We start from the raw sequence: 20,800 nt of genomic DNA, 5'->3' as shown, positions 1-20,800 counted from the left end.
CCACGCCCTGACCAAACTACAAAACAATTAACCTTATATACTGGCCAGGACGTGACAGTACCCCCCCCTTAAAGGTGCTACCCCAGAAGCACCTTAACAAAAAATAACCCCAAGCAACACCAACAAAAAGTCCCCTTTTCTAAAGGGAGGGAAGGGAGGGTGGCTGCCGTCAACGACGGCACTGTGCTACACCCCCCCTCCCCAACCCACCTATTTCTGGAGGTGGCTCTGGCTCCGGCCGTTCCAGGCTGTCGGGCCACTCTGGCTTCGCCGGGGGGCAGTCGGGGCAGTCTGGCAATTCGGGAGAGTCTGGGCAGTCTGGCAATTCGGGACAGTCTGGGCAGTCTGGCAATTCGGGACAGTCTGGGCAGTCTGGCAATTCGGGACAGTCTGGCAATTCGGGACAGTCTGGCAATTCGGGACAGTCTGGGCAGTCTGGCAATTCGGGACAGTCTGGGCAGTCTGGCAATTCGGGACAGTCTGGGCAGTCTGGCAATTCGGGACAGTCTGGGCAGTCTGGCAATTCGGGACAGTCTGGGCAGTCTGGCAATTCGGGACAGTCTGGGCAGTCTGGCCACTCCGGCAGTTCAGGGCAGTCTGGCCACTCCGGCAGTTCAGGGCAGTCTGGCCACTCCGGCAGTTCAGGGCAGTCTGGCCACTCCGGCAGTTCAGGGCAGTCTGGCCACTCCGGCAGTTCAGGGCAGTCTGGCCACTCCGGCAGTTCAGGGCAGTCTGGCCACTCCGGCAGTTCAGCGCAGTCTGGCCACTCCGGCAGTTCAGCGCAGTCTGGCCACTCCGGCAGTTCAGCGCAGTCTGGCCACTCCGGCAGTTCAGCGCAGTCTGGCCACTCCGGCAGTTCAGCGCAGTCTGGCCACTCCGGCAGTTCAGCGCAGTCTGGCCACTCCGGCAGTTCAGCGCAGTCTGACCTCTCTGGCGACTGTTGACTGGCGGGCAGCTCTGACGACTGTTGACTGGCGGGCAGCTCTGACGATGACTGTTGACTGGCGGGCAGCTCTGACGATGACTGTTGACTGGCGGGCAGCTCTGACGATGACTGTTGACTGGCGGGCAGCTCTGACGATGACTGTTGACTGGCGGGCAGCTCTGACGATGACTGTTGACTGGCGGGCAGCTCTGACGATGACTGTTGACTGGCGGGCAGCTCTGACGATGACTGTTGACTGGCGGGCAGCTCTGATGATGACTGTTGACTGGCGGGCAGCTCTGACGATGACTGTTGACTGGCGGGCAGCTCTGATGATGACTGTTGACTGGCGGGCAGCTCTGATGATGACTGTTGACTGGCGGGCAGCTCTGATGAAGACTGTTGACTGGCGAGGCTGGGTTGACGCACTTGTAGCCTGGTGCGTGGTGCTGGTACTGGGATTACCAGATTATGTACACGCACCTCCAGGCTAGTGCGGGGAGCGGGAACAGGACGAGTCGGACTGGGTTGACGCACTTCCGGGTCCGCACGAGAGACAGGAGCTGGAAACCCAGGGCTATGGAGGCGCACAGCCGGTCTAGATCTTACCTCCTGCACAACCCGCCTTGGCTGGATGGAACTAGTAGCCCTGTACGAGCGGAGTGCTCGTACAGGGCAGACTGGGCTGTGCAGGGGCCTGATGGTAGCCGTGCGTAGAGCGGGAGTTGGGTAGCCTGGTCCTCGGAGGCGTACCGGCGACCAGATGCGCTGCGCAGGCATCCTCCTACCAGGCTGGATGCCCGCTCTAGCACGGCACCTGCGAGGGGCTGGAATAACGCGCACCGGACTGTGCGTGCGTATGGGTGAGATAGTGCGCTCCTCAGCGAAACATAGCGCTCTCCACCCCATACGCTCCTCCATATAACCACGAGTAGCTGGCTTCCGGCTCTTCTTACGCCTAGCCAAACTACCCGTGTGCCCCCCCCCAAAATTTTCTTGGGGGTGCCTCTCGTGCTTCTCCTTCAGCGCGTACTTGGCCTCGTACCACCGCCTCTCTGCCTTGGCTGCCTCAATCTCCCACTGCGGGCGTCGATAATCCCCAGCCTGGTGCCAAGGTCCGGCCCCGTCCAGAACTTCCTCCCAAGTCCACTTCTCCCGCCAGTCCAACTCGAACTCCGTCTGCTCCATCCTCTGCTGCTTGGTCCTTTGGTGGTGGGTGATTCTGTCACGGCTGTTGTCGGTGAATGAGGACCAAAACGCAGCAGGTACGTGAATGCTCATCTTGATTTTTAATTATCTTTCAAAACGAACATACAAAATAACAAAAACACGAACGATCAACAAAAACAGTCTGGTAAGGCACAAGGCGAAACACAGAACAATCACCCACAAATCACACATACAAACACACCCTAATATATGGAACTCTCAATCAAAGGCAGATAGACAACACCTGCCTTCAACTGAGAGTCCCAACCCCAATCAACCAAACATAGAAACACACAACCTAGACTAACCATAGAATTACTAAACATAAACCAAAACCCGGAATTACTAAATCAAACACCCTTTACACAAAACACACCACCCCGAACCACAGAAAACAAATACCCCCTGCCACGCCCTGACCAAACTACAAAACAATTAACCTTATATACTGGCCAGGACGTGACATATATGTGTGGGGTACAGAGATGAGGTATTCATTCAAAGATCATGTTAACCTAAATGACGGAGTGAAAAGAAGGCCTGTACAGAATAATAATATTCCAAAACATGCATCCTGTTTGCAACAAGGCACTAAAGTAAAAATGCAAAAAATGTGGCAAAGAAATTAAATTTATGTCCTGAATACACAGCGTTATGTTTGGGGCAAATCGAACACAACACCACTCTTCATATTTTCAAGCATGGTGGTGGCTGTATCATGTTATGGATATGCTTGTCATCGGCAAGGACTACAGAGTTTTTTAGGATAAAAATAAACAGAATAGTGCTAAGCACAGGAAAAATCCTCAAGGAAAACCTTGTTCAGTCTGCTTTCCAACAGACACTGGGAGACAAATTCACCTTTCAGCACAACAACAAAGGCCAAATATACACTGCTCAAAAAAATAAAGGGAACACTAAAATAACACATCCTAGATCTGAATTAATGAAATAATCTTATTAAATACTTTTTTCTTTACATAGTTGAATGTGCTGACAACAAAATCACACAAAAATAAATTAAAGTGGAACACCACACTACAGGCTGATCCAACTTTGATGTAATGTCCTTAAAACAAGTCAAAATGAGGCTCAGTAGTGTGTGTGGCCTCCACGTGCCTGTATGACCTCCCTACAACGCCTGGGCATGCTCCTGATGAGGTGGCGGATGGTCTCCTGAGGGATCTCCTCCCAGACCTGGACTAAAGCATCCGCCAACTCCTGGACAGTCTGTGGTGCAACGTGGCGTTGGTGGATGGAGCGAGACATGATGTCCAAGATGTGCTCAATTGGATTCAGGTCTGGGGAACGGGCGGGCCAGTCCATAGCATCAATGCCTTCCTCTTGCAGGAACTGCTGACACACTCCAGCCACATGAGGTCTAGCATTGTCTTGCATTAGGAGGAACCCAGGGCCAACCGCACCAGCAGATGGTCTCACAAGGGGTCTGAGGATCTCATCTCGGTACTTAATGGCAGTCAGGCTACCTCTGGCGAGCACATGGAGGGCTGTGCGGCACCCCAAAGAAATGCCACCCCATTTGCAACCAAGCTTTAACTTCCCTGTAGCTCAGTTGGTAGAGCATGGTGTTTGCAACGCCAGGGTTGTGGGTTCGATTCCCATGGTGGGCCAGCACAGAAAAAAAAATGTATGAAATTGTATGAAATGTATGCATTCACTACTGTAAGTCGCTCTGGATAAGAGCGTCTGCTAAATGACTAAAATGTAAAAAAAAAATGATGTCTTGAGATGTTGCTTCAATATATCCACATAAATTCCCCTCCTCATGATGCCATCTATTTTGCGAAGTGCACCAGTCCCTCCTGCAGCAAACCACCCCCACAACATGATGCTGCCACCCATGTGCTTCACGGTTGGGATGGTGTTCTTTGGCTTACAAGCCTCCCCCTTTTTCCTCCAAACATAATGTCATTATGGCCAAACAGTTCTATTTTTGTTTCATCAGACCAGAGGACATTTCTCCAAAAAGTACGATCTTTGTCCCCATGTGCAGTTGCAAACCGTAGTCTGGCTTTTTTATGGCAGTTTTGGAGCAGTGGCTTCTTCCTTGCTGAGCGGCTTTTCAGGTTATGTCGATATAGGACTCGCTTTACTGTGGATATAGATACTTTTGTACCTGTTTCCTCCAGCATCTTCACAAGGTCCTTTGCTGTTGTTCTGGGATTGATTTACACTTTTCACACCAAAGTACGTTAATCTCTAGGAGACAGAATGCGTCTCCTTCCTGAACAATATGACGGCTGCGTGGTCCCATAATATTTATACTTGCGTGCTATTGTTTGTATAGATGAACGTGATACCTTCAGGCGTTTTGAAATTGCTCCCAAGGATGAACCAGATTTCTGGAGGTCTACAATTTTTTTTTTCCTGAGGTCTTGGCTGATTTCTTTTGATTTTCCCAAGATGTCAAGCAAAGAGGCACTGAGTTTGAAGGTAGGCCTTGAAATACATCCACAGGTACACCTCCAATTGACTAAAATGATGTCAATTAGCCTATCAGAAGCTTCTAAAGCCATGACATAATTTTCTGGAATTTTCCAAGCTGTTTAACTTCTTTCATCTAGACGGGACCCCTAGCCAACAGCCAATGGGATTGCATGGTGCGAAATACAAAAACTACTAAAATACCATAATTCAATTTTCTCAAACATTCAACTATTTTACACCATTTTAAAGATAAGACTCTCGTTAATCTAACCACATTGTCCGATTTCAAAAAGGCTTTACAGCAAAAGCAAAACATTAGATTATGTTAGGAGAATACATAGACAAATAATCACACAGCCATTTTCCAAGCAGGGAAATATGTCACAGAAACCGAAAACACAGCTAAATTATGCACTAACCTTTGACGATCTTCATCAGATGACACTCCTAGGACATTGTGTTACACATTATATGTATGTTTTGTTCGATAAAGTTCATATTTATATCCAAAAACAGCATTTTACATTGGCGTAGGTTGTTGAGAAAATGTATTTTCCACCGGTGAATTTACAAAAATACTCATCATAAACCTTGACAAAATACATAACAATTATTTTAAGAATTATAGATACAGAACTTCTTTACGCAACCGCGGTGTCAGATTTTAAAATAGCTTTACGGAGAAAGCACATTTTTCAATATTCTGAGTACATAGCTCAGACATCACGGCTAGCTATTCAGACACCCGCCAACTTCGGGATCACCTAAACTCAGAATTAATATTAGAAATATTGTATTACCTTTGCTGATCTTCGTCAGAATGCACTCCCAGGACTGCTACTTCCACAACAAATGTTTTTGTTCGAAATAATCCATAGTTATGTCCAAATACCTCCGTTTTGTTCGTGCGTTCAGGTCACTATCCAAAGGGTAACGCGCGAGCGCATTGAGACAAAAAAATTCTAAATGTTCCATTACCGTACTTAGAAGCATGTCAAATGCTGTTTAAAATCAAATTTTATGGTATTTTTCACATAAAATAGCGATAATATTCCAACCAGACAATAGTGTATTCATTCAAAGAGGAATAGAAAATACAGCATGCTCACGTGAACGTGCATATCCAATCTCTTTGTCCCCAGGCAGACCACTGAGAAACTGAGCCACTATACTCTGCCCAGAGACGGCTCAATCCACGTTCTGAAGGCTTTAGACAGCCAATGGAAGCCTTAGGAAGTGCAACGTGACTCATAAGTATTTGTAGTTTCTCTAGGGATTCAAAAGTAGAACTACAGTTCTCAGACAGGCCACTTCCTGCTTGGAATTTTCTCAGGTTTTTGCCTGCCATATGCATATTTTCATTTCTGGGCAAGAGTAGTAACCAGTTTAAAATCGGGTACGTTTTTTCATCCGGCCGTGAAAATGCTGCCCCCTATACCACAACAGGTTAAAGGCACAGTCAACTCAGTGTATGTAATCTGACCCACGGGAATTATGATACAGTGAATTATAAGTGAAATAATCTGTCTAAACAATTGTTGGAAAAATGACTTGTGTCATTGTTAAAGGAATTTTATATCTCGATGATAATCAATAATCAATTCGCCTTGACTAATGCCCAAGGTTTGTAAGACAATGGGTTAAATAATTAGGCAAGGACTCAGCTTTCTGCAAAAGGTTTCTGTAGCTTTATTCATGAGAACGTTCTGGCGTCAGGATAACAAAACAGTCATTTTATAGTTCTTGCTTACTTATGCACATGCATTTACACACAAACTGTTGGTGACCTGCAACCCCCCTTGACTTCTCACGCTGTTTATCACATTCTAGCTCAGCCTGTTCCTTTCCCTCAAGGTTAGGAACCCTTTGAAGTTTTACTCCCTTTACCATCTGTCCAATGCTCTCTAATACTAATTGCATACACACATTTCTTTCCCTCTCCAGTGGTTCCTGGACTTTCTGGAACTAATCAGACCATTCGATCACTACATTGATTATTCATTAACCATGCTGTATGACTAATAATTCATCATGGTTTATTGATTAATTTACCTTTATTAGATAATTATCTTATCAGTCATGCACAAAGTAGATAACGAACTATAGTTTTGGCAAGTTGGTTAACAAGAAATGTGTGGAGTGGCTGAAAAAAATAAATAAAAAGTTAATGACTCCAACCTAAGTGCATGTAAACTTCCGATTTCAACTGTATTTGTTTAAATTTATGGTGTGGAAATTCATTTTGACAGCATGCTGTTGTAGCTAGTAAAATATATTTCATAAATCTATGTTGCCATATATTTTGATGGGTAAATGTTTACCTTACTGGGCTACATAAAATAATCTGCACTAAATCACAATAGCATTCTGTGGTATACTTTGAATGACTCATGACAATACTTCCAAAATATCTCGCCAATAATATTGTGTCATGGTAGTCAATGGAACGTCCCATCTTACACACAAAAATAAATGTTCAAATTACCTCTTTGCACTTAACATTTGAACATCAAATTGTTACTTACAATGCAGATTATGTCACCTCCAGTGTCCATTGCGGACTACAAGTAAAAAAAATATTTGACTTGTTTTTTTAGCAAACGCTCTTATCCAGAGCGACTCACATTTAGTGCACTCATCTTACAGTAGCTAGGTGGGACAACCACATATCACAAACATAGTAAGTCCATTTTCCCTTAATAAAGTAGTTATCAGCATAGTCAGAGCTAGAAGGGGGGGGGGGGAAGAATCAAGTGCAAGTTTTATTTTAGAACAGGGATTATTTAAGATATTCTTTGAAAAGTTAGGGTTTCAGATGCTTTCACAAGATGGGCAGGGCCTCTGCCATCCTAGCTTCAGGGGGAAGCTGGTTCCAACATTGCGGTGCCAGAACAGAAAAGTGCTTGGACTGGGCTGTGTGGGAGCTGCCCTCCCATAGGGGTGGGTGGTCCAAGAGATCATAGGTGTCAGAACAGAGAACTCAGGTTGGGTGTAGGGTTTGAGCATAGCCTGAAGGTAGGGATGGGCATTTCCTGTTCAGTAGGCAAGCACCATGGTCTTGTAGTGGATGCAAGCCTCAACTGGGAGCCAGTGAATTGTGTAGAGGAGCAGGGTGACATGGGAGAACTTGGAAGGTTGAAAACAAGGCAGGCTACAGCATTCTGGATAAGTTGCAGGGGTTTTATGGCACAAGCGGGGAGCCCAGCCAACAGCAAGTTGCACTAGTCCAGGCGAGTTCATGGATTAGGACCTGCGCCGCTTCCTGTGTGAAGAAGGGTAGTACACTACGGAGGTTATAGAGCATGAACCTGCAGAAGCAAGTCACTGGAGTTGTTAACCGTGATAGAGAGGTCTTTGAGCGGGTAGGCCTTCCCCGGGAGGAAGAGCAGCTCCATCTTGTTGAGATAGATCTTGAGGTGGTGGGCCGACAGAGCTGAGACATCTGTCACCTGATAGGCGAGACCTGTGAGGATATGATGGAGCCAAGTGACTTGGTGTATAGAGAGCCTAGAACCGAGCCCTGGGGGACATGTGTAGTGAGTGTATGTAGTGCAGACACAGAACGTCTCCATGTCACCTGGTAGGAGCGGCCTGCCAGGTAGGCTGCAATCCAAGAGTGTGTAGAGCCTGAGACACCCAGCCCTGAGAGGGTGGAGAAGAGGATTTGATGGTTCATGGTGTTGAAGGCAGCAGATAGATCTAGGAGAATGAGAACAGAGGAGAGAGAGAGTCAGCTTTGGCAGTGCGGAAAGCCTATGTGACACAGAAGAGCAGTCTCAGTTGAGTGACCCATCTTGAAGACTGACTGGTTAGGGTCAAGAAGATCGTTCTGAGAAATAACAAGTGTTGATCAGATACTGCACGCAAAATTGTTTTGGAAAGAAAAAAGGGATACAGGTTGACATCACAGGAGTTGAGTGTTGGTTTTCCTTCTCTCAGCTGCCCACAGCCCTGTTCTGTAAGCTCACAATGAGTGAGCTTCCCTGTAGCTCAGTTGGTAGAGCATGGTGTTTGCAACGCCAGCATGGTGTGTGCAAGGCCAGGGTTGTGGGTTTGATTCCCACAGGGGGCCAGTACAAAAAAAGAAAGTATGAAATGTATGCATTCACTACTGTAAGTTGCTCTGGATAAGAGCGTCTGCTAAATGACTAAAATGTAAATGTAAAAATGTCAATAAGCCATGGAGTAGGAGGGGAGGGCCGCACCGGCCGGGAAGAAAGGGGGGTTGGCAGAAGGGAGAGGTTATTGGATAGGAGAGAGTAATAAGAGCGAGAGAGAAAATTGTTGAGGAGCTCTCCAAGGGCACCTGGTGGGTGATAGATCAATGTTAAGCTAGAGTGGACAAGTGACAGTAACAGCATGGAATTCAAATGAGGATATGGACAGGTGAGAGGGAGAAAAGAAAATCTCCACTTAGGAGAAACTAGTAGCCCTGTGCAATCATTGCAACAACTAGATGCTCTTGGACTATGAGAGAAAAATGTAGTCAGATCAAGAGAGATCAGCTGGAGTAGCAGTGTTCTCTGGGCTGATCCATGTCTCCGTCAGGGCTATAAATTTGAGGGACTGAAGGGCAGCATACCTGAGATGAACTCGCTCTTCTTGACCGCAGATTGGCAGTTCCAAATGCTGCCAGAGACCCTGAATTCCACATGGGTTGGTTGTGCATGGTGCACTAAATTAGAAGAGTTGCAGCCAAGGGGTGGGGAGCTTCTGTTAGGCCTACAGAGACAGTAGAAAACAGTTGGCAAAAATGAGAAAATAACTCAGTAAGATATTAAGTGGGAGAGTGGCTGTTATGTACACCTCTAGGAAGAGGGAACGCAACACCCTTCTACAATGCAACTCCCTGTGGAGCGAAAGAGACACCCAGCCCTGAGAGGGTGAGAGGGTTTGTAGGTGCGAGTAAGGATGACAAAAGCAGACAATTTATTCCTTCACACAGTAATATGGGCAAAAGGGGCTGGATGGAACCAAAGCAAAAAAGTACATTTCAAAGCCCCTTCTACCCATCTACTACTTACCTAACTTAGTGCCACCTGGTGCGCCAACCAAAATACAGGGGATGGTCCACCCAGGTCTTACCTAGTGTGTATAGACATAGTACAGACTACGGGTATATGTATGCCCGCAGGCCTCTTGCCGAAACACTCTAGGTGCCTTTCCCTTCCCCCCTGGGAACAAAAGACAGAATAATTACTAATCACGAACACAGTCCTTTTGACATATACAACTTTGCAGGACCGGCTACAAAAATACTATACACAAACTATTTGAGCAACAACCAACACAAGACACCAAAGAAGCTCTCTCTGAGCAACAACCAATACAGAACATAACCATTAGCTCTATCGAAGAAACAACCAACACAGGACACACTAATCATCTCTTCTTCTGAGCAACAGAACACTGGTTTATATAGCTGGAGAAGGAGTCTGTAATGGGATACAGCTGTATCCCCTGATGAGAGGGCGGGGTCAGATCTCCAATCATGGATGTGGCGGACCAATCAGCTGCTTGGGGGAAATTTCAGGAATCCATCCTGAAACACACATACAAACAAAACCACAACACAAAAACTGGGGAACGTAACAGTGGTGTGGAGCCTTCCTCTCAGAACCGTCTTTTTTTTGGGTGACGAGACTGCCACTGACACGAATGCCGCTTACAGCTACCGCTGAGAAACCAAGGGAGACTCAAGTACTTACACTAATTGCTGATTGCCTGGGAAACCATTCCCCTTCCAATACAGCCACTGATTACCAAAACAAGTCACAAATTACCCCTTAATCCTGGTTGATGTGTCAACAACTATCTGCAAGTTATTAGCAGTCAGCAGTTCACACACCAGGTAGGCTAATAGATGCATGACCAGGTAGGCTAATCCATGCATGACATTAACTGTACTGTACTGAACTCTACTCAACTTTCATTTTCAAAACAATTCTTACCTTGGCCAGTCACACTGCATGTTGGTGGCAAGCTAAAGCAGGATCTAGCTAGCCAGCTAGCTGTGTTAACAAGCTTGCTGAAAATTCTTGCTTGCAGTTGAAGAAATGATCTTCTTCCTCTGTCACCCACCAGGTTAAAAACATATTTTAATTCAATGTTATTAATCTATAATAAAATAAATTGCCATTATCCACGAGAAAGCTTTTTGGTAGTGACAGCTGCTCTTCTCCTTCGGAATACATTACTAAATTGTGAAGGCTGCTCTGTCAGTTTGAGGCGGTGCTCTGCAACATTTAAAATTGTGATTGACAACTCTGGAAAAATATATTTGAATATATATTTACAGGTATGTTCTACGTTCAAGTGTCTTTTCGAAATAAACACCTCATTTATTTTTACTGTTTCATAAGTGGCAGTAGGCTTTACCTCAATAGCTGCAGAATTTTTTTCAACAACAACTCAATGATCCAACTTTTGCATGCAAAACACCTCTTTGGGAACCTAATGCTAAGGTACCAGAGGTCAATAAAGACTCAATATTATCATCGGTGTAGAGAAGGTTGTGAGGTGTGAGTGTGTATTTGACATATTTTATTTATTTATATATTTGATAAATACATTTTCCCAATATATTGTAATATATTTCCAATTGATTTAAATATATTCCAATATATTATTTTTCTGTATGGGTATAAGTGTGTAATTCATAAGGCATTCTAGATGTAGTCTTTATGTGTGTTGCCTAATAGAATGTGATATTCTTCTAGGTGAGTTCCAATGCATGCATGACGTAACGGAACCTTCGAAGCAAGAATCATATGAAAAACTCATGGATAATTTTTGCAAAAACAACCTCGAATGTGGATTCAGGGCCTCTGCTATTAATAACAGTGCTTTAAAATGCACCATAAAGATTAAACAAGGTCACTCATACACACATTTTATACTATGTAATGCTCTGTTTTAACTTTGGTACTATAGTTATTAAAATTACAATTATGGGGTAGCATTTGGGGTGTACCTGTGTCACTATTAATTTAGTTATAGTAACATTTATATATTTTCAACAAAACTGATTTATGTCCTGAAATACATTATTGCAGGTTTAAGTCAATGTGCATGTTTTAATGCTGTCCCTTTAGATATTTTTAAATTGTTTTTTTTTGCCATATTTTCAGCAGTGTCGACACAGCGCACAGTACAATCAAATGTGTCAGCAGTGAAAGTGGATGAACCCAGAAATGGTAATTATAAACTCAATACATCATAAAGTATAAGAGATGGAAGCTTTAGGGTAGTGTTAAGATGGATGCATATACAGCTATACATTTAAAAAACATGGCGTCCTCTGTACTGAACACATATAGCCTAGTTCCAAAGCTCTTTTTTCCCGTTAATTGTCAATATTTGTATGTGTTCCTTTTACTATTGTATGAGGATTTGGCATGTTCTATTGATTTAATATATTTTTCATGCACAGAAACATCTGGAAACGACGCAATTTCCAACTGGTCGTGGATTTTCCCTTGCATTTGCATTGCCATTATTATCATTGGATTTTTCATTGGATTTTACATTGGATTTTGTATTGATTGTACTTGTCTGGTATGTGTTCTTTGTACTTTGTCAGAGATACAGTATATTTTCAGGATTCTCAACATTTCTGTGAATGTACAGTTGAAGTCAGAAGTTTACATACACCTTAGCCAAATACATTTAAACTCAGTTTTTCACAATTTCTGACATTTAATCCCAGTAAGAATTCCCCGTTTTAGGTCAGTTAGGATCACCACTTTATTTTAATAATGTGAAGTGTCAGAATAATAGTAGAGGGAATTGTTTATTTCAGCTTTTATTTCTTTCATCACATTCCCAGTGGGTCAGAAGTTTACATACACTCAATTAGTATTTGGTAGCATTGCCTTTAAATTGTTTAACTTGGGTGAAATGTTTTGGGTGGCCTTCCACAAGCTTCCCACAATAAATTGGGTGAATTTTGGTCCATTCCTCTTGACAGAGCTAGTGTAACTGAGTAAGGTTTGTAGGCCTCCTTGCTCGCGCACGCTTTTTCAGTTCTGCCCACAGATTTTCTATAGGTTTGAGGTCAGGGCTTTGTGATGGCCACTCCAATACCTTGACTTTGTTGTCCTTAAGCCATTTTGCCACAACTTTGGAAGTATGCTTGGGGTCATTGTCCATTTGGAAGACCCATTTGCGACCAAGCTTTAACTTCCTGACTGATGTCTTGAGATGTTGCTTCAATATATCCACATAATTTTCCCCCCTCATGACGTTATCTATTTTGTGAAGTGCACCAGTCCCTCCTGCAGCAAAGCATCCCCACAACATGATGCTGCCACTCCCGTGCCTCACGGTTGGAATGGTGTTTTTCGGCTTGCAAGCCTCCCCCTTTTTCCTCCAAACATAACGATGGTCATTATGGCCAAACAGTTACATTTTGTTTCATCAGACCAGAGGACATTTCTCCAGAAAGTACGATCTTTGTCCCCATGTGCAGTTGCAAACCGTGGTCTGGCTTTTTTATGGCGGTTTTGGAGCAATGGCTTCTTCCTTGCTGAGCAGCCTTTCAGGTTATGTCGATATAGGACTCGTTTTACTGTGGATATAGATACTTTTGTACCTGTTTCCTCCAGCATCTTCACAAGGTCCTTTGCTGTTCTGGAATTTATTTTCACTTTTCGCACAAATGTACTTTCATCTCTAGGAGACAGAACGCGTCTCCTTCCTGAGCGGTATGACGGCTGCGTGGTCCCATGGTTATACTTGCGTACTATTGTTTGTACAGATGAACGTGGTACCTTCAGGCGTTTGGAAATTGCTCCAAAGGATGAACCTGACTTGCGGAGGTCTACAATTTTTTTTTTTTAGGTCTTGGCTGATTTATTTTGATATTCCTATGATGTCAAGCAATGCGGTGCTGAATTTGAAGATAGGCCTTGAAATACATCCACAGGTACACCTCCAATTGACAAAAATGATGTCAATTAGCTTCTAAAGCCATGACGTCATTTTCTGGAATTTTCCAAGCTGTTTAAAGGCACAGTCAACTTAGTGTATGTAAACGTCTGACCCACTGGAATTGTGATACAGTGAATTCTAAGTGAAATGATCTCTCTGTAAACAATTGTTGGAAAAATGACTTGTGTTATGCACAAAGTAGATTTCCTTACCGACTTGCCAAAACTATAGTTTGTTAACAAGACATTTGAGGAGTGGTTGAAAAATGAGTTTTACTGACTCCAACCTAAGTGTATGTAAACTTCTGACTTCAGCTGTAAATATATGAAAACAATAGAACTGGAAGTTGAAAAATCATATGTGTGATGTGCTGTATCTTATTCAATTGTCTATATTTTATAGGAGCGAAAAGGGTGGTGTCGCCGTGGTAAAAGGTACATTGCAGTACCTGTAGAAGTGGGCCTAATCTAAAGTCTTATGTAACATCCAGCACGCAGACAAGCCAACTGTAACTGAGTTTAACAGAGTCTATTTGTTTTGTTTATTTATTTTGTATTTTGGGTGCATTATTTTTGTCTGAGCTGGGGTTGAGTGATTGGGATGGTTGAGTCAACTTTCACTAACTCTGATCAGGCCATTAATTGTTTTCTTTCCCTGTTTAACTCTGTTGCAGATAAAACATTTGCATACAAAAAAGTAAGAGTAAAAGCCCGACGTTATCATTGGTATATTCATGGGGTGGCGGGTAGCCTAGTGGTTAGAGCGTTGGACTAGTAAATGAAAGGTTGCAAGATCGAATCCCCGAGCTGACAAGATGAAAATCTGTCGTTCTGCCCATGAACAAGGCAGTTAACCCACTCTTCCTAGGCTGTCATTGAAAATAAGAATTTGTTCTTAAAACCTCTATGGGCTAGGTGGGACGCTTGCGTCCCAGCCACTTTAAGCCTGTGGCGCGATTTTCAAAACCTTAAAAATCCTATTACTTCAATTTCTCAAACATATGACTATTTTACAGCTATTTAAAGACAAGACTCTCGTTAATCTAACCACACTGTCCGATTTCAAAAAGGCTTTACAACGAAAGCAAAACATTAGATTATGTCAGCAGAGTACCAAGCCAGAAATAATCAGACACCCATTTTTCAAGCCAGCATATGTCACCAAAACCCAGAAGACAGCTAAATGCAGCACTCACCTTTGATGATCTTCATCAGATGACAACCCTAGGACATTATGTTATACAATACATGCATGTTTTGTTCAATCAAGTTCATATTTATATCAAAAACCAGCTTTTTACATTAGCATGTGACGTTCAGAACTAGCATACCCCCCGCAAACTTCCGGGGAATTCGCTAACATTTTACTAAATTACTCACGATAAACGTTCACAAAAAGCATAACAATTATTTTAAGAATTATAGATACAGACCTCCTCTATGCACTCGATATGTCCGATTTTAAAATAGCTTTTTGGTGAAAGCACATTTTGCAATATTCTAAGTACATAGCCCAGGCATCACGGGCTCGCTATTTAGACACCCGGCAAGTTTAGCACTCACCATAATCATATTTACTATTATAAAAGTTTGATTACCTTTTGTTGTCTTCGTCAGAATGCACTCCCAGGACTGCTACTTCAATAACAAATGTTGGTTTGGTCCAAAATAATCCATCGTTATATCCGAATAGCGGCGTTTTGTTCGTGCGTTCCAGACACTATCCGAAATGGTAAAGAAGTGTCGCGCGCATGGCGCAATTCGTGACAATAAAATTCTAAATATTCCATTACCGTACTTCGAAGCATGTCAACCGCTGTTTAAAATCAATTTTTACGCCATTTTTCTCGTAGAAAAGCGATAATATTCCGACAGGGAATCTCCTTTTCGGCAAACAGAGGAAAAAATCGCAAAGGCGGGGGCGGTCGGGTCACGCGCATAAGCCCAGAGTCCCTTGATCGGCCACTTGAGAAAGGCGATAATGTGTTTCAGCCTGGGGCTGGAATGACGACATTCTGTTTTTTCCCGGGCTCTGAGAGCCTATGGAAGACGTGGGAAGTGTCACGTTAGAGCAGAGATCCTTAGTAAAAGATAGAGATGGAAAAGAAGTTCAAGAAATGGTCAGACAGGCCACTTCCTGTAAAGGAATCTCTCAGGTTTTGACCTGCCATTTGAGTTCTGTTATACTCACAGACACCATTCAAACAGTTTTAGAAACTTTAGGGTGTTTTCTATCCATATGTAATAAGTATATGCATATTCTAGTTACTGGGTAGGAGTGGTAACCAGATTAAATCGGGTATGTTTTTTATCCAGCCGTGTCAATACTGCCCCCTAGCCCTAACAGGTTATTAACTGACTTGCCTAGTAAAAAAATGAATTGTTTGAGAAATACAGAAATTGGCAGTCCTTCAGATATTTGACGAATAGATGTCTTTCCCTGGTTAAAAAAGCAAAATCAACACATTTCTTGAATTGTGTATCAGAGAGTGGTGGTAATCCAGCCAATTTCTGGAAAGTGGTCAAATATTTGAAACAAAACTCCACCCCCTCATTGCCCCAGCAGGTTTTGACAGCCTCTGGTCCAATTCTAGACCAAATGGAAATTAGTGATGATTTTAATAAAAATTTTGCTTCAGCTAGCTACCTGTTTGAAAGGATAATCTCTGAAAGTTCATATCATACAACAGAGAGAGTCATTTAGTCACCTCAGAAAAGATTGGAGAAAATGATGCACTAACAGACTCATTTTCATTTCAACCCTTTGATGTCGGTGATGTACTAAGTGTTTGCTAAAGATTGATGTAAAAGCAGCCGGCCGCGACCGGGAGACCCATGGGGCGGCGCACAATTGGCCTAGCGTCGTCCAGGTTAGGGGAGGGTGTGGCCGGCAGGGATATCCTTGTCTCATCGCGTACTAGTGACTCCTGTGGCGGGCCGGGCGCAGTGCACGCTGACATGGTCGCTAGGTGTATGGTGTTTCCTCTGACACATTGGTGCGGCTGGCTTCCGGGTTGGATGGGCATTGTGTCAAGAAGCAGTGCGGCTTGGTTGGGTTGTGTTTCGGAGGACGCACGGCTCTCAACCTTCGCCTCTCCCGAGTCCGTACGGGAGTCGCAGTGATGAGACAAGACTGTAACTTCTACCAATTGGATACCACGAAATTGGGGATAAAAAGGGGGTTAAAAAAGAAAGATTGATGTAAAAAAAAACCTAGGGGCTGATTCACATGATCCTTTCTTACTGCAGCTCTCTGACCCACTTATTGCAGAACCACTGACCTGTATTTTTTACTTGACAATTGCCCTCCCACTACATAAAGGACTAGATCCTTCTGATTTAGTTTACTACCGTCCAATTACCAAATTATTTTTAACGTCTCACTCTATTCTTAATACATTTTATTTAATAAATAAAAAAAATAATAATGCATTTAATGATGCTACCTATACGAAGACAATGGGCCAATGATTGAATGGTATACAGGATTAGGGGAAGTAGTAACAGAAAGTAATTGTGAGGAAAGCCCTAATAGTAATTGATGACTCCTAATGTGCTAGTAGTAATGTAGCATGTGTTAAACCAATGGTGCATGAACATGGGCCCCCAATCGAAGAGAGTTGGCAGCACTGCCATCATCACCCCACAACTATAGAGTGTGAATACTGCTGTCAGTAGAATGTACATTGGCTAGTCAGGATTAATGTATGTCAGTCATTATTGCCCTATATGGGAAAAAACACATGATTTCAAATCTGGAAAATCACATGATTTCACATGTGAAATTTCCACGTTTCGCAAATGCTGACCAGTAACTAAACTGTATGGATAATAGAAAGATCAGTCTACCATTCTAGTGACATGGACAATAGAGACTCCTTTTCTCTCCTATAAATTGAGTAGCTAATTATGTCTTAAGAACAAAATATTATATATATATATTTTTTTTTCAATGATTGTGATTTAAGTTAGTAGGAAGTCAAAATACTATAGAGGTATAAAAAAAGAAAAAAAGAAAAGCAAATCATGAGTAAGTGCACAACCTTTCCCTTTCCCTGTAACCACAATTAGTATTTAACAGTAGTAAACCATAAGTCATAGATAGAGGATGGTAAGGCAAAACAGTAACTACACTTTATGGACAATAGAAAGGTCATTCTACCATTCCCGTGACATGGACAATAAAGACTAATTTTCTCTCCTATAAATTGAGTAGCTAATCATGTCTTAAAAACAAAATACAATAATATTTGTTTATCTTGAAAAAATAATTGTGATTGAAGTTAGGAGGAAATCAAAATACTCTAAGGTGTAGTTAGTAGTGTTGCAAACATTAAAACAGCTATATCCAGTTTAAACCTCAGCAGTGAACAGTAAGGTTGAGTCATGGGGAGTAGATTGGTGACTTGATGTTAGAATGTTCCACCCGAGTCATGTTTTACATATTATCTGATGAATAAACTTGTACAGCAGGTATGTCCAAAATTAAATTAAGATAACAGCCTTGATCGATTATGTGAAAACTGTGGGGGAAAAAAGCTATAGTCTAATATGTATATGGAATTATATTGGTGCAGGCTCCTGATTTTGCCATATACCTACAGTAGCAACACCCTTAAACTGTGACTATGTTCATGATGTAACATGACCTCATGTGCCATGATGCTCAGGGAGATTAACAGACACTAAACCATGTGAATAAGGCTGGGATTCAATCATTGCAGATTTTCTGCTACTTCTCTCTGGTTGTTTATGCTGTATCACAACCCTGTGGACTCAAATAATGACATTTTATTGACATTGTCATTGGATATTGATATAGTATGAAGCCACTCCGGTCCTAACTTTCCTTGGGTGAATACTAACTGTAGTTGCCAATATGAATTGTTTGCTATTTTGTGGACTTGTCCATGATGCATTATCCACAATGATTGAATTCTGCCTAAATGAGCTTTGTTGATATACTTACAGTATATCCATATTTTTGGCACAAGAGGGCAGTGTCTTGCTTTAGAAAGAGCGATAGAGAGAGACAGAGACAGGGGTTAAGGTAGATATCAGGCATGTCAACATAGATTTTATGGCAAAATATTACACTTTTGATTGATATGAATATCAATGAAGAATAAAGTCACACACTCCATCGTACTCTATTGTAGGCCTACTCAATGTTTGTTTGAAAATAGTGCCTTATCAATTGTTTTTCTTTTGCATGATCAATATCCCACCCTTCATCTCCCTAAGGCCTACTTTTATTGGCTTTTAAATATATATATTTTATTGTATTGTGTTTACTTATTTTGATGGAATGTGCATCTTGTCAAATGTGTCTTCAGTTCCGATACGTCTAATAAATATTCCAGTATCTAAGTATCATTAAATTGCATGAACACTACATTTGCACTCATCTTTATAATTGAATTATATGAATTTGACTTCACTGAAAGTTGAATGGTTCTGTGTAATACAGTGTGAAAGGGGAACTGAGAGGGAACACCCTGTATGAAGGACCTGATTTGATGTACATAGAGTGGGTTCCCCCTCTAACATTGGGGAAGACCCCCCTCCCACACTCTACACCATACGCTGTTCTCTATCCCTACACAGCATGGTACAGGTTGAATCACACACCCTTTCATATGGTATATCTTAAGATACTACTGTATAGTGCATAGCAGTGAGCTACTGGCTCAGTAGCTAAGTGCTCGATTCAATCCATAGAGCTGAAGACCTTTGCTACATCGCAATATACATTTAAAAGCAATGTTCCCGCGTTTGTGGAGACTAAACACTGCATATGTTAGCTCAATTGGACATAAAAAAAAAAAAAAACGTTTAAAAATGTAACCAGGCAAGTCAGTTAAGAACAAATTCTTATTTACAATGACTGCCTACCCCGGCCAAACCCGGGCGACGCTGGGCCAATTGCGCACCGCCCTATGGGACTCCCAATCACGGCCAAAAGTGGTGCAGCCTGGATTCAAACCAGGTAGTGCAGTGACACCTCTTGCACTGAGATGCAGTGTCTTAGACCACTGCGCCACTCGGGAGCCCCATTACCTGATCTCCAGTACTACGGATTGAATCGAGCCCAAGAACCTTGAACTAAACAGAAACACTAACTTAGAAATTACCCAGAACTACTCAGGACTAGCCAAAAGTTTTATATTCCCTTTGTTTTTTACTTTTATACCATGAATTATGTGCACTGTATCTACTGTATGTATAGGTTATGCAAGTATAAAGATGTATATTCATGTGTACCTTTGACGCTGTAATAATCTGAACTAAATCAATTTCCTAACAGCTTCGGTTGGTACGGCAATAAAGTCTTGAATCTTGAATGTTCCCTTCCTTCCTTGGAAAGTTAATCATGGCAGAGATGTTGCAATACATGATAAGCATCTGTAGGCTATATATAGAAGGGGTAAGTAATTGGAGCTGTTATTGTGCTACCTGTGTAGTGTATAAGTTGTCATTGAATGGTTCATGTTGGGTAGGGGGAAGGCCCTCTGACTCAAACCAGTGCACATTCAAGTTGGAAAAATTGCTTTTCTTAGGAAATAGAAACTTACACAAGAGTTTATACAGAAAAATAGTAATGTACATGTGCACACAACCAACAAACACACACATTTAAGGCTTCATTCATTTGAATCCAGATTTTTTTGAGTGAATCAGGCTATGTCATACTGTATGATCTTCCAGGGGAGATATGGCTTTAAATGGATAGCTCTGGATAGCTCGAGATTTTGGAAATGAAGCCGTTTATCTACAGTGCACTCCATAATTATTGGGACAGTTCTTTTGGCTCTACACTCCAAAAGTTTGGATTTCAAATCAAACAATTACTATGAGGTTAAAGTATAGATTATCAGCTTTTATTTGAGGGTATTTGTGTACATACAGGTTGTACCATTTAGAAATGACAATACTTTTTATACATATACTATTTCACAGCACCAAAAGTATTGGGACAATTGGCTTGACAGGTGTTTCTGGTTAGTCAGGAGTGTTCCGTCACATGATTTGTGCAGGCATAAGAAAGCTGTCAATGTGTAGTCTTGATTCTAGGCTTTGAGTTTGCCTTTGAAGTCTGCTATTGGTGTCTGACAAAAGAGGTGTCAATGAAAGTCAGGGAAGCCATTATGAAGCTGAAAAATCCAGCTGAAAAAATATATCAGAAACATAACCAAAACTTTAGGCTTACTAAAAACAACAGTTTGGAACATCATTAAAAAGGAAGAAAGCACTGGTGAGCTCAGCAATCGCAAGCAGCCTGGTAGGC

General features: G+C 42.4%; 1 long non-coding RNA gene across 3 annotated transcripts in view; it reads left to right on the top strand.

Annotated features, from left to right (window-relative positions):
• LOC106577871 (uncharacterized) overlaps positions 1-19,856 on the top strand; it is a 30,016-nt gene extending 10,160 nt beyond the window's left edge. For 2 of the 3 annotated variants that reach the window (XR_014380523.1, XR_014380521.1), the window contains 4 exons: positions 11,302-11,457; positions 11,716-11,778; positions 12,015-12,139; positions 13,916-19,856. This is a non-coding gene — a long non-coding RNA (uncharacterized LOC106577871). Of the gene's footprint in view, positions 1-11,301; positions 11,458-11,712; positions 11,779-12,014; positions 12,140-13,915 lie in introns of all 3 variants that reach the window. The other variant, XR_014380522.1, reaches the window with a different exon arrangement.
• Positions 19,857-20,800: the final 944 nt, after the last annotated feature.

This window comes from Salmo salar, chromosome 02 (genome assembly GCF_965601325.2).
Source record: "Salmo salar chromosome 02, fSalSal1, whole genome shotgun sequence".
NCBI lineage: Eukaryota > Metazoa > Chordata > Actinopteri > Salmoniformes > Salmonidae > Salmo > Salmo salar.
This window is presented reverse-complemented; position numbering and strand designations above follow the sequence as displayed.